Below are 17860 nucleotides of genomic sequence, written 5' to 3'. Positions count from 1 at the left end.
TTAAATTGTGTATATGTAACATTAGGTAAAAGTATTTAAAGTTAATGAATTTTTATTTGAGGAATTCCATGTTATGATTTCTTTCACTCTCCATCAAGGTCACTTTAGATCCTCTAAAGAACGGATGTCAAAATTTATCTTCAAAAGATTTATCCTCAAGTTAGCCCTTTTTAATGAAACTGATGCTTATTTTAATCCAGTTGTCCTGTCAACCCATAATTATTTTATTTTGGTTTCTGTCATCTCCTTTTTACATGGATATACTGATGAAGACTTCAAAATTCACCTACGGAAAAATCAAGAATCTTTGACGTCTAATTTCTTCAACCAACTTACTTTAGGGTCCTTTTTAGTATAGGTGGATCTGCCTGGTTCTCAATTTGACGCCCTAAGCGATCATACTCAAGAATAGTACAGATGTGTGGAATATGCTGATACCTTTAACTCCAGACAACATGCTCTCAAGATAAAAGCTTTTAAAACCAAATGCCATCTTATGTATCAAGTCAACATAAAATTGGAATACAAAATTAATACAGCTGAGGCTTTCCCTCATATCCCATGCTTTTTAACTATCTATTCTACAGTCCTAGAATCAACCTTTTTAAAATTAAGAGTCAGTGTCTGTCTTTGTTGCCCAGGCTGGAGTAAGTGGTGCCATCAAAGCTCTGCAGCCTCTAACTCCTGGAGTCAATCCTCCTGCCTCAGCTCCCCTTCCTAAGTAGCTGCAACTACAGGCACATGCCCCTATATTCAGCTAATTTTTAATTTTTTGTGGAGATAAGGTGTTAGTTTCTTGCCCAAGCTGGTCTTGAACTCTTGGCTTCAAGCTATCCTCCAACCTCAGTCTCCCAAAGTGTGAGGATTGAAAGCATGAGTCACTGAGCCTAGCCTGGAACCAGCCTCTCTAGTTATCAATACTCCCATTAGTTAACTGTCTCAGGTATCATAATATCCCTTCTTACATGTATGAAAACTCACACTGAACAATGAGTTCCAGGTTGCAAAAGAGGACTTATTTTTTGCACCTATCCATAAGTCTTTGTCCACAAGTTAAACAAAAACATACATAAGTGCAGTCATTAAGGTGTTTTTGACCGCTGAACTCCAAACATTATCTTTGCCTGTGTGACCAAGAAAATAAGTTCTAGCTGGACTTTTTAGTAGCTATAGAGAATGACAACCCGCAAAGCAACTCAAAAGATAAAAAGGAATGCTCGAATTGACTCCTAATAATTACTCCTATTACCAAATGGCAGTCAGTGATTGTTTTCTCCTGTTTCTCAGTTTTTCACATGCTTTCTGATTATAATAAATTTGTGAATCAGCAGGGGAAGAAGGTAGTATGAGGAACTTAGGTATTCTTGTGACTGCTGCAGAAAACAAAATAACTGATGAGTCAAAGAAAACTAGTCTGTGTAATGGATTTTGTGGCCTTTGAAATTATTCCGAAAGTTCGTAAAGTGCTTTGTTTTATTCATTTTATTTATTTATTCTAAAGATTTACTTGTTAAATATTTAATCAAATTAAATAATTATAATAAATAGCACATAGGCTGCGTAGAATGCTCTGGAGAAAAAACAATGATAAAGAATGCATGGACTCTGCCCTCAGGGTGCTTCTGGTCTCATAAAAAAGATAAGACATATACAAGAATAACTACAATGCAAAGTAAAATATTATCAAGAACAACTTGCATTTCTCTTACAGAGTAACTGTTATCATCAGAATGACATTTCCACCATAAACAACCATAAAAATGAAACACAGGCACTATAGGGCTGTCATACTTGAAAGAATGAAAACACATAAAGTGAGCTTCCTGATGGCTCTAGCCTTTTGCCTGGAGGCACTTTCTGGAAATAATGCGGAGATGTGCCGTCCACGCAGAGAAGAGCGATCTCACTGAGACGGGTAGTCAGAAATCAGAGTTCAAGGCTGGCAGGCAAGCTGTATGTACAGGAAAGGGAAAAGTACAGGAAGAAGTGGTGCTGAGAAGCAGCCATGGAAATGTACATAGCTTTCTCCTTAAGTTCTTGGAGGAATACCAAGCAGCACACAGAGACCTCACTGAAAAACCAGGCATTTATCTGAGACCGCGGAGTGCAGTAGAAGTGCGTCTATCTACTCCAGACCTATAAGACTGACTTTTTTTCTCTTTTGTTTTTGTTTTTGTTTTTAGATGGAATCTCGCTCTTGTTGCCCAGGTTTGAGTGCAATGGTGCGATCTTGGCTCACTGCAACCTCTGCCTCCTGGGTTCAAGTGATTCTCCTGCTTCAGCCTTCTGAGTAGCTGGGACTTCAGGCAGGCACCACCATGCCCAGCTAATTTTTGTATCCAATCTCTTGACCTCGTAATCCACCCACCTTGGCCTCCCAAAGTTCTGGGATTACAGGAATGAGCCACCACGCCTAGCCAAGACTGACTTTATATCCACCTTTACAAAGCTTTTATAGACCATTGGAAAATGAAGCCCAACTGTTAGTAAACGGTCTACCAAAAAAACCAAACCATCACTCGTAAAAAAAAATTGGCTTTTGATAAAGTGATATCCACTATAATTTTCATTTTAATTACTAGATGTAAAAAGTGACCAATAACTAATGAATTTTTTGAAAGTCATTAATTATAGACCCAGAAATTCCAAAGTTGGAATTAGCAGACAAATATAAAGGAACTAATGAGCTTAATGACTGAACAGATGGGGAATCTCAGTAGAGAAATGGTAATTATAGAAAATGTTTACATGGAAATTCCAGACCTTAAAACCTAAAATATCTAAAATTAGTTAATCACTTAACTAATTAGTAAATTGGATACTGTGGAAACAATATCAGAAAAGCTGAGGAAATCACATTAAGAAATAACAAAAATGAAGCTCATAGAATAAAAATGCTGAAATATTAAATAATGACAGTCTTAAAGACAGTGGGGAAATATCCAATGTTCTCACATACATGTAAGTAGACTCCTAGGAAGAAAGGACAAAGAAATTGAGATAGAAAATGTATTTGAAGAAATAGCCCCAAATTTTCCAAATTTGCTGAAAATATCAACTCTTAGATCCTAAGCATTCAATAAATTACAAGCAGATTGAACATATACACAACAATAAAGAACTTGTATAACTGCCATCTCTGAAATAAAAATGATAAAAAGCAAAATCATTTTTCTTTTTTTTTTTTTTTCCTTCAAGACAGCCTCACTCTGTCACCCAGGCTAAATGCAGTGGGACAATCTCGGGTCACTGCAACCTCCACCTCCTGAGTTCAAGCAATTTTTATGCCTCAGCCTCCCAAGTAGATAGGATTACAGGCATGAGCCACTATGCCCAGTTAATTGTGTGTGTGTGTGTGTATGTGTGTGTATTTTTAGTAGAGATGAGGTTTCACCATGTTGGTCAGGCTGGTCTCAAACTCCTGGCTTCAAGTGATCTGTCCGCCTTGGCCTCCCAGAGTGCTGGCATTACAGACATGAACCACTACTCTGGGTCTGAGAAACCTTAAAAAGCAACAAAACACTAAGTATAATACACCACAAATAGAAGGAAAACATAAATAAAAAGTATTGTATTTCTTACAAAAAAGACAACAATGCAAGCCAGAAGACATTGAAATTCTATCTTAAAAATACTGAAAGAAAAGATAACATGTCAATCTAGAATTCTATAACCAGTGCACATTTTTTAAAAATGATGTTGAAATTAAGACATTTTAAAATAAACAAAAGTTACAAGAATTCAGCACCACAAACTTGCACTGAAAGAAATGTCAAAAAAGGTTCTTCGGACTAAAGGAGAAAAATGTCAGATGGAAATTTAAATTACACTTTGAAATAAAAGCCATGGAAGTAGGAACTACATTGGTAAAAATAAAAACATTTTCTTTTTTTAAAACTTGTTTTTAAAAATTGAACCTTAAGGCCAGGCACGGTGGCTCATGCCTGTAATCCCAGCACTTTGGAGGCCGAGGTGGGAGGATCACGAGGTCAGGAGTTCGAGATGAGCCTGACCAGCATGGCAAAACCCTGTCTCTACTAAAAGTGCAAAAAATTAGACGGGCATGGTGGCACGCACCTGTAATCCCAGCTACTAGGGAGGTTGAGGCAGGAGAATCGTTTGAACTCAGGAGGTGGAGGTTGCAGTGAGCCAAGATAGCACCATTGCACTCCAGTCTGGGTGACAGAGCAATACTCCGTCTCAGAAAAAAAAAAAAAAAAAACCCAAAATTTGAACCTTGTTATCATGGCTATCCTTATTCAAACCTCCTGAAGCTTTACCGGTGCAATTATCCTCATAATTGCCCACAGACTTCTTCTGTCCTTACTAGTCTGCCTAGCAAATTCAAATTATGAGTAAGTCCACAGCTGAATTATACTATTCTCTTGACACCTTCAACCATTACTTCCATGATAGTCTTTTGATGACTTACAGCAAATCTTAACAACCTTGCCTTACCCCTCACCATTAATCTAATAGGAGAACTCCTTGTAACAATAGCTTCATTCTCCTGATCAAATATTATCATTATGCTTATAGGACTTAATATGTTAATCACAGCCCTTTATTCCCTTTACATACTTGTCACAACACAGCGAGGAACATGTACACACTATATTAACAGTATTAAATCCTCCTTTACACGAGAAGAAAATATTTATACATCTTTCACCTATTCTTCTATTTTCTCTAAACCCTAAAATTATTATAAGCTTTATACCCTGTAAATATAGTTTAGTCAAAATATTACATTGTGGGTCTGATAATAGAAGTCTGTAACTTATTTACCGAGAAAGTATGCAAGAACTGCTAACTTACGCCCCCATGCCTAACATGGCTTTCTCAACTTTAAAAGGATAAGAGCTATCCGTTGGTCTTAGGAATCAAAAATATTGGTGCAACTCCAAATAAAAGTAATTATCATGCATTTTTCCTTTACTATAATAACCTTAATCTCCTTAACCTTACCAGTTATTATTGCCTTCATCAACCCTCACAAGAAAAACTTGTACCCATATTATGTAAAAATAGCTATTGTGTGCACGTTCACCATTAGCCTCATTCCCACAACGTTTATGTATACCAACCAAGAAACCATCACCTCAAACTGATATTGAATAACAATTCAAACCCTTAAACTCTCGTTAATCTTCAAACTAGACTATTTCTCCATGATGTTTATTCCAGTAGCACTATTCATCACCTGATCTGTTTTAGAATTCTCAATATGATATATAAAGTCAGATCCTAACATTAGCCAGTTTTTCAAATATTTACTTATCTTCCTCACCATAATATTAATTCTAGTTACTGCCAACAACCTTTTTCAACTTTGTATCAGATGAGAAGGTGTATGAATTATGTCTTTTTCACTACTTGACTGATGACATGGCCGAGAAGATGCTAATACAGTAGCCCTCCGAGCAATCCTACATAATTGCATTGATGATATTGGCTTCATTTTAGCCATAACATGATTCTTCTCATCCTCTAATACATGAGAACCTCAAAAAAAATTTATCCTAAATCCTATCCCATATTTTCTTCCATTAATTGGCCTTCTCTTAGCAGCAACAGGAAAATCAGCTCAACTTAGTCTCCACCCCTGACTTCCTTCCACCATGGAAGGCCCAACCCCATTCTCAGCCCTACTCCACTCTAACACTATAGTTGTGGCAGAAGTTTTCCTGCTTATCCATTTCCATCCATTAATAGAGAATAACATGTTAATCCAAAACCTTACATTATGTTTAGGAGCTATCACCACCTTATTTATAGCAATCTGTGCTTTAACACAAAATGACATAAAAAAATTGTAGCATTATCCACCTCAAGTCAACTAGCCTTATAATAGTCACAATCAGCGTTAGTCAGCTACATCTAGCATTCCTACACATCAGCACCCATGCCTTTTTCAAAGCTATATTATTTATATGTTCAAGATCCACCATCCACAACCTCAGCGATGAACAAGACATCTGAAAAACAGGAGGACTATTTAAGACTTTACCCCTTAGTTCAGCCTCCCTTATTATTGGCAGCCTAGCACGTATGCCCTTCCTCAGAAGCTTTTACTCTAAAGATCTCATCATCAAAAGCACAAACACGTCATATACCAATGCCTGAGCCCTCACTATTACTCTCATTGCCACTTCTCTAACAAGTTTCTACAGTATCCATATTATTTCCTTTGCCCTAATAGGACAACCCTGCCTCCCAACCCTAATCAACATTAATGAAAATAACCCTTCCCTAATAAATCCAATTAAATGCCTTATAATCTGCAGTATATTCGCTGGATTTCTGATCACCAATAGCATTATCCCTACTTCATCTCCCCAAACAACAATAGCACTTCATCTAAAACTTACAGCCCTAAGCATAGCCATCCTAGGACTCTTACTGGCAATGGAACTTAGTTTTATAACTAATACCCCTAAAATAAAATATCCATTACAAATATTCAACTTCTCTAATATACTAGGATTTTACCCAATCACAATTCACCATACAAGCCACCGTAAGGTATATACAAAATGAAATAAAATATACAACAACAGTGGAATAAAGGATGAGGGAGCAGAGAAAGTATGTTGTTGTAGATCTCTCATCTAATATGTGAAGTGGTATGTAATATTGCTGTTTTGACAGAGACTGTGATATGGTCTCTGTTTGCATGCTGCAAACCACAGACCCACCTCTAAAACTAAAACAAAAGTGTATTGTGAATGACAATAATCAAGATAAGACAGAATACATACGCACACACCACTTACTAATCCTAAAGAGGCAAGGAAAAGAAGCAAAGGGAAACAAATAATAGATGGACCAAATAGTGGGAGAAATGACAAGATGTAAACCCAATTATATCAATAATTAATTTAAATGCAAATGGATGAAACACTTTAATTTAAAGTACAAATTGTCTGTTTAGAAAACATCCATACAAGATTCACTATATGCTTTTAACAGGAGATTTATTTTACATATAAGAACACAACTAGGTTAAAAGTACAATGATGGGAAAAGATATACCATGCAAACTTTAATCATAAAACAGCTGGAGTGGGTAGAAAGTGTATGCTTCAAGGCATGGAGTATCAACTGAGATAATGAAGGACATTTCATAATGATAAAAAGCTCAATTCTTTGGCTGGGCGTGGTGGCTCACACCTGTAATCCCAGCAGTTTGGGAGGCCAAGGTGGACGGATCACGAGATTAGGAGATCGAAACCATCTTGGCTAACACGGTGAAACCCCATCTCTAGTAAAACTACAAAGAAATTAGCCGGGCATGGTGGCGGGCGCCTGTAGTCCCAGCTACTTGGGAGGCTGAGGCAGGAGAATGACATGAACCCAGGAGGTGGCTTGCAGTGAGCCGAGATCATGCCACTGCACTCCAACCTGGGAGACAGAGTGAGACTCCATCTCAAAAAAAAAAAAAGTTCAATTTTTCAAGGAGCCATATATGCCCACTTTATAAAAGAAACTCAAGATACATAAAACAAAAACTGAGATAATTAAGGAGAAATAGACAAATCTGCAATTATAATTGGAGATATTAATTCTTCTGTTCCAATTATTAATAGAAACAGTAAACCAAAAGTAAAATAAAAAATGGTAAGGATATACAAGATCTGATCAACACCCTCAGTACACTTGACCTAATATAACAGTTCATCAACCAGCAGCAGAATACACATGCTCTTCAGGTACACTTGGAATACTTAAAAAGATGCACCATATGATGAGACATGTCTCATTAATTTAAGACTACTGACGTGACACAGAGTGTATTTTCCAAACATAAGAGAAGTAAAGTAGAAATTAAAAGCAGAAAGATATTTGTAGAATCCCAAATATTTTCGACTTTTGAAAATCAAAAATCAATTTTTTTTTTTTTTTTTTTTTTTTTTGCGACACAGTCTCACTCTGTTGCCTAGGCTGGAGTGCAGTGGCATGATCTCTGCTCACTGCAAGCTCCACCTCCCAGGTTCACACCATTCTCCTGCCTCAGCCTCTCGAGTTGCTGGGACTGCAGGTGCCTGCCACCATCCCTGGCTAATGTTTTGTATTTTTTTATAAGAGACGGGGTTTCACTGTGTTAGCCAGGATGGTCTCGATCTCCTGACCTTGTGATGCACCTGCCTTGGCCTCCCAAAGTGCTGGGATTACAGGTGTGAGCCACCACACCTGGCCCAAAAATCACAATTTTAAGCAACCCAGGGATCAAAGAGGAAATCACATGGGAAGTTAGAAATTTATTTATTTATTTATTTATTTATTTATTTAATTTTATTTTGAGATGGAGTCTCACTCTGTTGCCCAGGCTGGAGTGCAGTGGTGCAATCTCGGCTCACTGCGAACTCCACTTCCCAAGTTCATGTTCGTGCCATTCTCCTGCCTCAGCCTCCCGAATAGCTGGGACTACAGGTGCCCGCCACCACTCCTGGCTAATTTTTTTGTATTTTTAGTAGAGGTGGAGTTTCACCGTGTTAGCCAGGATGGTCTCCATCTCCTGACCTTGTGATCTGCCCGCCTCAGCCTCCCAAAGTGCTGGGATTACAGGCGTGAGCCACCGCACCCGGCCTAGAAATTTATTTAAACCAAATGACAATGAAAACACAGCCTATCAAAATGTGTGAGATTCATTCTCACACTCTTCAAGATTGTCAAATTAAGAAATGCCATCACAGCAGCTGGGTGCAGTCATGAGGGCAGATCATGAGGTCAGGAGATTGAGACCATCCCAGCTAACATGGTGAAACCCCATCCCTACTAAAAAATACAAAAAATTAGCCAGGCATGGTGGTGGACGTGTGTAGTCCCAGTACTTGGGAGGCCGAGGCAGGAGAAAGGTGTGAACCCAGGAGGCAAAGCTTGCAGTAAGCTAAGATTGTGCCACTGCATTCCAGCCTGGGCGACAGAGTGAGACTATGTCTCAAAAAAAAAAAGAAAAAAAAAAAAAAAAAAGAAATGCCATCACAGCAATAATCCAATCCAGCATGCTGTTAGGAAAACATCATCTAAAGATAAAGCCAAGGGCATTATTGTGAAATATCTTGTTAAGACTTCAAAAAGAATCAAGTAGGTACCTCAAAGAGAAAAGAAAGTTCCTGTAAGGTTCTGATGTATATGTCTCAAATATATTCTTTATTACACATTAGGACATCTAATAATCTCAATGACATTGTCCCATAGCTGTTTTATAGGAAGCCCTATATAAAAAGTGGTTAATATTGAGACAGATGGGTATAAATTTCTTTTATATAAAGAAATCAAGTACAAAGAGATTTACAGGAATCCCACAAGATTTTTAAAAGAGTAGTACTGGCAAAGCTGCTACCAGTTTTTGGGGAAAAAGCCAGGATAAAATTAAAAAGATGATTGGGCATGGTGGCTCATACCAGTAATCCTTGCAATTTGGGAGGCCGAGGAGGGCAGATCACAAGGTCAGGACTTCAAGACCAGCCTGATCAATATGGTGAAACCCCATCTCTACTAAAAATACAAAAATTAGCTGGGCATGGTGGTGCATATCTATAATCCCAGCTACTCGGGAGGCTGAGGAAGGAGAATCGCTTGAACCTGGGAGCTGGAGGTTGCTGTGAGCTGAGATTGCACCACTGCACTTTAGCCTGGGTGACAGAGTGATAGAGTGAGACTCTGTCTCAAAAAAAATAAATAAAATAAAAAGATGTTTATGGAATCCTGAAGAAATTGCTTAGCTATAAACACCAGCTGGATGACACACAGGAAGGAACCAAGAATCCAGAGGGTGGATCCAAGAACAATAGTGACTTTTTCTAACTAAGCTCTAGCCAAGGAACTGGCAGCAGGTGCCTGCATGCATTTCAGAATTGCTATGACCCAATGAGTTTGAAGTGCCTCTTGTTTCTCTACTCTTCAAATAGGACATCTACAGTGGTTATGCTCCGCTGATCTTACCCTCGTACATTGGGTGCCTAAGAAGTAGGTAATATCTTTAGCTCATAGATCTTCTGATTGGAGAAACTGTGATTGTGGAAACTCACCTGCACATTATTTTAGATAATGAGATTCACAAATGTGGGCTTGATAAATTGATCGTAATCAAGATTGAAACTTGCACTTATCAAAAAACACTACTTTAAAAAGGTATAGCCAACCCTCAAATTGGAAGAAAGCATTTACAATAAATACATACGACATAGAATTTGTACCTGGAATACATAGAGAATTTCCATAATTCAATAATACAAGGGCAAATAACAATTTTAACAATTAGATCAAAGTTTTAAACAGACACTTTACTAAAGAATATGAATTATCAATTTGTGCGTGAAAAGAGCTCAACTTCTTTTGTCATCAGGGAAATGAAAATTATAACTGTGGTAACTTACCTTCCCACCAGACAGCTAAAGTTAAAAGGACTGACACCAGGCTGGGCATGGTGGCTTATGCCTGTAATCCCAGCACTTTGGGAGACCAAGGTGGGCGGATCACCTGAGATAGTGAGTTTGAGACCAGCCTGAACAACATGGAGAAACCTCATCTCTACTAAAAATACAAAATTAGCCAGGCGTGGTGGCGCATGCCTGTAATCACAGTTATTCAGGAGTCTGAGGCAAGAGAATCGCTTGAACCCGGGTGGCAGAGGTTTCAGTGAGCCGAGATCGCACCATTGTACTCCAGCCTGGGCAACAAGAATGAAACTCCATCTCAAAAAAAAAAAAAAAAAAAAAAGACTGACACCAACGATTGAAGAGATAGGCAGCTGGATCTCTCATACATTATTCATTGGAGTATAAAAGGTTTTAAACACTTCTGCAAATATGGCAGTATTTATCCATGAGAAATGAAAATGTATGTTCATAAAAAGATTGTTCATAGTAGCTTTCTTCTAATAGTCAAAAAACTGACAATAATAAATTGTCATCCATGAATGAACAAAATTATGTTGTACTCATCCAATGGAATACAGCTAAGCATTAAAAATAATAAATGATTGATAAGTGATAAAACATGGTTTACTCTCAAATATAGTTTAAGTGAAATAAACTACAGTATTAAAGAAGACACTATAATACTGAATGATTCTTTTTATATGAAGTTGTAGAAATAGCAAAAATAATCTGTAGTCCAAGACATCAGAGCAGTATTTGCATTTGGCAAGGAGTGGTAGTGAGGATTGATTGTCCAAGGGCCATAGGGAATTTTCTGGGATAATGCACATACTCTGTGTCTCTATTTCAGGTGTATGCATTTTTTAGCACACATTAAAGTATATTATTGAGAACTGTGCATTTTACTACACATAAAGTTGTTCTTAAGTAAAAACATTAAAAAGGGAAAAAAGTGGTCAAGAATTTAACATACAATGTGTTAGGATAGTTATGAGGGGATCGCTTCTCAGCCTTTTGGCTAAGATCAAGTGATAGTTATGAGGGGAAAAAAAGATTATGTTCATTCTGTGAAGCAGATATTGTGGATATTTTAGAAAAGGTGATATTCCTTCTAGCCCTTAAAAATTATGAGGGATTCTGGACCACAGACATTGTGGGAAGGAAATTCCAGTAAGATGTATGCGTAAGAGGCCAGGCGCGGTGGCTCACGCCTGTAATCCCAGCACTTTGGGAGGCCAAGGTGGGCAGATCACGAGGTCAGGAGATCGAGACCAACCTGGCTAACATGGTGAAACCCCGTCTCTACTAAAAATAAAAATAAATAAAAATAAAATTTAGCTGGGCATAGTGGCGGGCGCCTGTAGTCCCAGCTACTCCGGAGGCTGAGGCAGGAGAACAGTGTGAACCCAGGAGGCGGAGCTTGCAGCAAGCCGAGACAGTGCCACTGCACTCCAGCCTGGTTGACAGAGCGAAATTCTGTCTCAAAAAAAAAAAAAAAAAAAAAAAATGCATAACAGTAAGCAAAGGTATAATTACAGAAGTATGTAGGATATTCAATGAGCAGCAATTAATTTCTTTTAGCTAATGAGTAAAAAGAATGATGAAGCCAGATGGTTGAGGAATTCAAAGGAAAGAAGATTGGATTTTATTCTATAGGTAATTGAGGGACACAAATGATCTGCACAAGTGAGTGAAATGATCAGAACTCTGGTTTTGAAGGTATAATACAAATGACAATGTGAATGAGTAAGAGAAAGAGAAGAAATTGTGAGGCTTTTGAAATATTCCATCTAGATAAAATGAATACAGTTGCCGTAGGAAAAGAAAGGAGGGATCAAATCAAGGAACAAAACATTCTGAGTGTAAATCAGAAAAACTCAGCACATGTTGGACCAAAACAGCAAAGAAAGAGTAGGGCTAAATAATGATGTAAGTTTTCAATTTATAATTGCCCAGTAGAGTGTTGACAACATAAATAAAATTTCTTGGGTCTATTTCTGAATTTGCCTTCAGTAACAAATTGTTTAAATAATATTTTTAAAAAATATAGTAATGGTTTAATGTGTGTCATGCTTGAAACAGACTAAAAGAGTGTCTGGAGTTTAATGAAGACCAGTTGTATGTTTAGGCAGAGGTTCTCATGGTTTCCTTATAAGAAAGAAACTGTCTAAATTTCCACAACCCGCTTTCACCCCAATCAAATATGCCTCCTATGCTACTTTCATTCATTTTCAATAATACTCTGCTTCCATCAGAAATAAAAATACCTCCTAGAAGGTGTCACATACACATCCATTACTATTTTAGTCTGAATCAGTGTCTTGAAAAATAACTTGGTGGTCATCTGTCAAGCCACAGAGTCATGAGATGGAGATCAGGTAAGTTTCAAAGAAACAGGGGTAGGGGGGAAAGCATCACTCTATAGATCCCTGAGGTGAGGATTCTGGGAAGCCAGGATGAGGTGGTGTCATGAGGACACAGGCTCTCTGAACCAAATGCAATGAAGGGAAGGAAGAAGAAAAAAGCAGAGGGAGGCAAAGATGTGGGAGAATAATTTCTATCCATTTCATAACTGTAAGACCAGACAGTGACACAAAGCAAACAGCAAAATCTCCAGTAGCTGTAGCATAGGCAAGCACATTCAGTGTCAGTCAACGAAAGAGGATGAGGAATTGTCTTTGTTCAGGCTGTGGTAACAAAATACCTTAGACTGGGTAATTTATAAACATTAGAACAGCTCTGGAGGCTGGGAAGTTCAAGATCAAGGCATCAGCAGATTTGGTGTCTAGTGAGGACCCTTCCCTCATAGATGGTGCATTCCTTGTGTCCTCACATGGTGGAAGATGCAAGGCAGCTCTCTGGGGCCTACTTCACAAGGGCATTAATCTCCTTCACAGGATGGCGTCTTCATGGCCTAATCAATCCCAAAGGCCCCACCTTCTAATATCACCTTGGTGATTAGATTTTAACATACAATTTTGGGGGAACACAAACATTCAGATAAGGAATTGGCCTTGTGCCAGCACCATTACTTCCATTCAGGCAAGCTGTGACACAGAGGACTCAAGATGTGTAGTAATCACTGGTATCTTCAGGTTTCTTCCTCTCCCATCAATCACTGTCAAAACCAACTTTGACAATCAGGTGCAGAAAAATGATTAACCCCTGAAAATGTTACTTGTTTTCTGTATAAAGTATAGTAGTGTAGCTCAATGGCTTTCACCTTTTTGGTCCAAAGTAAAAGAGGCATTTTACAATGTCCTTATAAGCACAGGTATATAAAACAGACAACATTGATACTGAATTATATTCAATTCTATTCTATTTCATCCCATCTCCTCTTACTCCATCCATTCCAATGCACTCTACTCCACTCTACTCCATTTCATTCCATTCTAATTTGTTCTACTTTATTTCATTAAAAAATTTTGTTCTCAACTTATGTGTTGATGTCATGGCTCGCTAAAAGATTGAGAATGACAATTTGAAAAGCACAGACATGTTGTGTCAGAGTTCAGGTTGTGTGTGCAGGTGTGAGTTCCTCTATATGTGTCTATATTTAACATGTAAATGTACCCCTAACTCTGTACCCCAGACATGTACATTTTGCTGTCCTCAGTCCTATTATATGTAATACCCTTTTTATAACTAATAGGTTGAATCACTCTTTTACTCTCCTGGAAAAAATCAATTGCTAATGTAACACACAATACTCACATAGTTTTAAGCAATTATTTTACTAATATAAAATCAAAGATGAATAAAGAGAAACACTTTATGATAAAAATATGGATTTCATGCCCAGGCACAACCACACTAAAAGATGTACCAGTTTTTTCTGTTTTTTTTTTTTTTTTTTTTTTTTTTTTTTTTTTTTTTTTCCTTTTTATGGAGAACAGGGTCTTGTTACATTGCCCAGGCAGATCTGGAACTTCTGGGCTCAAGTGATTCCCTTACCTCTGCTTCCCTAAGTACTGGGATTACAGGTGTGAGCTACTGCACTGAGCCACACTAGAAGATGTTATAAAGTGATCCCGTTCACACCTATGCATACAGTCATCATGAAATTGACCACTCCAAATTTAGATGACTGTAGAGGTGTTGTGTTGGAGGCTCACATACTACAGTTGTGATGTTAACAACGACCTGATTTTCCAAAATGTTGAACAGTTCTTGGTAAAGTTCTGATCAAAACAAATCTGTATTCAGGTCTATCTTCACTCAAGTAAGCTTTGCATCATTAATAAATTTATTGCATATTAAAATCCTGCAAATGTTATCTGTATTTATGTATAAAACAGATTTAGGTTTTAGGCTCAGAAAAATAGATAACTGGTTACATTAATATCCAGAAACACCCTAAAGTTTTGTGGGGCTCTCTCACTCACTGCAGAAGATTTAACATCCTTGGTGTCTATTCTCAAAATGCATCCTCTCCCAATCTGTGTGAAAATCAAAACTGTCCTATAATTTTCTAACAGCATCATCTTTTTTGAAAACACAATTCTAGAGTAAGGCAGCCCTGCCATTTATCAATTGTTTGACTTTGGGCAAGCTGTTCAACCTAAGTCCCAAGTGTCCTCATCAATAAAATTGAGATAATATAAAGAACTATTTGACAGTGTTTTATTGAAGATTAAGTTAAGTCTGATATAATAGGACAGTGCCTAGAAACACAGTGAGGAGTGTAATAGTTGTAATCTTAATAATTGTTATTTTAGAGGGTCTCTACATTACTGCTGTAATAAAAATGATAATAATAATAATTGAACTTTAAAATATACTCATTCTCTGGCATACAATTGTTCTTCTAGTACAAAAATAATCAAATAGTGTACAATGATTTTCACACAAATGTAATTGCTACAGCATTATTTAAAACAAGAGAAAATGTAAAATACTCCAAAATGTTCAACAATAGAAGTTGTTCAAATATATGATGAAAATATAACATGATTGGACACTAAAACCCATAATAACAATCTGAGAAAATGTTTAAAGATAATGCATAGGTAAGTACAAATTACAAAATGGCATATACAGAATAACTCAAGATTTATTAAATATGTATGTAGTACATGCATATACAAGTATTTATAAAAGTCTTGAAAAAGATAGGCTAACCTGTTAATAATGTTTTTCCATGAATGATTATATGATAGGCCATATTTTAAATGATTGCCATCATTTAATTAGTCAATGAGAAGTCTAAATTAACTTTTCAACAGAAAATAATGTTTGAATGGGTATACATCTATATATCTCTGCTTTTGTTATTTTTTACAGAAAGCAAACAGAAAACAATCTTGTCTTTTTTAGTAGCACTGTTACTAAAAACACCAGGGGTTTGGTCTAGGTCCTGCAGCTCACTGCACAGAAAGCCAATGACTGAGATGCCGAGTATTGTCAAGGAAGAAGGCTTTAATCAGGTGTCATAGCCAAGAATATGGAAGCTCAATCCCACATCCATCTCCCCTGACTGACTAAAATCAGGGATTTATACTGCAGGCAAGAAATGTAGCAATGTGTAAGGAAACAAGAACCTGGGAGGGGTAAGGAAGCCATCATGGTAAATGAGGGGTCCTGCATCAGTGCCGTGATCTGGTTTCAGTTCTTTAATACTTTTTGTGAGAGACCTGAAGGTGGTTTCCTGAGGAAGGAACTCAGATGAAACAAATATGAGTTTCAAGCTTTTTAAGATCAGAAGGGTCAATTTCTATGTTTACCAAAAATAACATTCTATGAGGCAATTGGGTCAGTTTCAGTATTACCATCCCGGTAAACAATAATGATTACTCTTACAGCAAAATCTCAAGTCACTCAACAGATGAAAGATCTTGGCTGGTTTGGCAATGAGTGAGGTGGGTGAGAAAAAGCATCGGTTGTTTACTGTCATGCTTTTAGGTAATTATCCAGACTATTGATGCAAAAAACCCATGTCCTTTGGAGAATACAGTGCATGTTCTTTATTCCCTAAGCAAATCTCTAGCCCTTCTGCTGCAGTGAGCACTGGTCAGATTCCTTCTGGTGTTCAACTGCTGGTCTTCACCACATGTGACATTACAAACGTCCATGTCATGAAACCCTCTGGGATACCATAACGAGGAATTGACAAAGAAGAAAAACATTGCAAAGTGCAATGGCAGCAATAATAACCATTGAATCTGCTTGCCTTTTCATTTTTTTAGTATGTACACAAACATGCACAACGATAACATTACTAAATATTGGTGAGAACCAACATTTGAAATTTACGTAAGTATTGAGCTTGGTGAAAGCTGAGTCTAAAAATGGATGATACATGAAGAAAGATAATAAACAATTGCTTAAGAGCCGTTTTCAACTACATTTCTGGAAAGTTTTAAGTTTTCTTTTATGAGCAGTCATACCAGAAATGTGGTTTTCTTCCTAAGCCAACTCTTATTCTGTTTGGTCTCTAAGTCCCTGAGGTGCACACTTGAAGATGGGGAAGGAGCTTTAAATAAGCCAAGATTTTATGAATATAAAAAATTGAATCTAGGCTATTTCTAAATATAATTTATTACTTTCCAATACATAAAGTAATTTATTTAAAAAATCAATTTAAAGTCATAAATATGGAGCTTTTGAGTCACTTGTGTGATGCAATAAAATATATAATTAGAGGGTGGCTTCTAATATTATTCACTTGAGCTAATTTTGCCAATTAAAGCTAAAAGCATGAGAACAGGTCAAAAACATTGGTCCTTTGAATTCTTTTTGGAACAAACATCCTGTGTACCTCTCCTGTTCTAGAAGAGAATGCTTGTTTTGTGATAACTCTATGTTTCTGGTTTACCTTTTTAACTAATAAGGAAGATAATTTCTTTTTTCAGTTACTCATTTCCTCTTACATAATGCAGTTCTGCAGTTTAAATGCTAATTGGCCATTTTGGCTGAGGAATTCCTACTTAAAAGGTTTGCCATTTAATCCCAAAGTGTCTTTAGATTTCTTGACAATGATTAAATGGAAATTCAGCCCTGGTTCAGTATCGTAGAAGCCCATGTGTGCTCCCCTGTTGAATTTCCATGGTTTGAGCATCCTGCTGGGAAAGTCAGGCTGAGATTTTATTGAATTGGGCCCTCCATATTCAGACTCAAAATAACCTCCAGCACACTGATAAAAATAATGACCCTTTTGCAGTTGTAAAACTTGAAACTATTCCTTGAATGTTAACTAATACCAAAAAGCTGTTTCTGCAAATGAAATGGGGGCATTGGAGCCAAGAAATTACTCTGGATGAAGACCTAGAAATGACATTCCACTCTCTCTTTCAGTAATTACAGAATTCCGAACTTTTCATCAAAGCGGGTGAAGCCATCACTCTAGATTTTATTAAGAGAAGGGTACGTAGAGATGATGATGACCCTGGCAGTGTGTTGGGACGTAGTCATCTTTGCCTACAGAATTCACCAAGAATGACTTCTTACTCCCCAGGGCTAATGGCTTCTACAAT

The 17860-nt window shown here is 37.3% G+C and overlaps 1 non-coding gene across 1 annotated transcript; it reads right to left on the bottom strand.

The window, feature by feature from the left end:
* Positions 1-950: 950 nt before the first annotated feature.
* Positions 951-1078, bottom strand: LOC140712541 (small nucleolar RNA SNORA40). The gene has a single exon (XR_012094142.1). It is a non-coding gene; the product is annotated as a small nucleolar RNA SNORA40 (small nucleolar RNA).
* Between the last annotated feature and the right edge of the window lie 16782 nt (positions 1079-17860).

Source organism: Chlorocebus sabaeus, chromosome 9, assembly GCF_047675955.1.
Source record: "Chlorocebus sabaeus isolate Y175 chromosome 9, mChlSab1.0.hap1, whole genome shotgun sequence".
Taxonomy (NCBI): Eukaryota; Metazoa; Chordata; class Mammalia; order Primates; family Cercopithecidae; genus Chlorocebus; species Chlorocebus sabaeus.
This window is presented reverse-complemented; position numbering and strand designations above follow the sequence as displayed.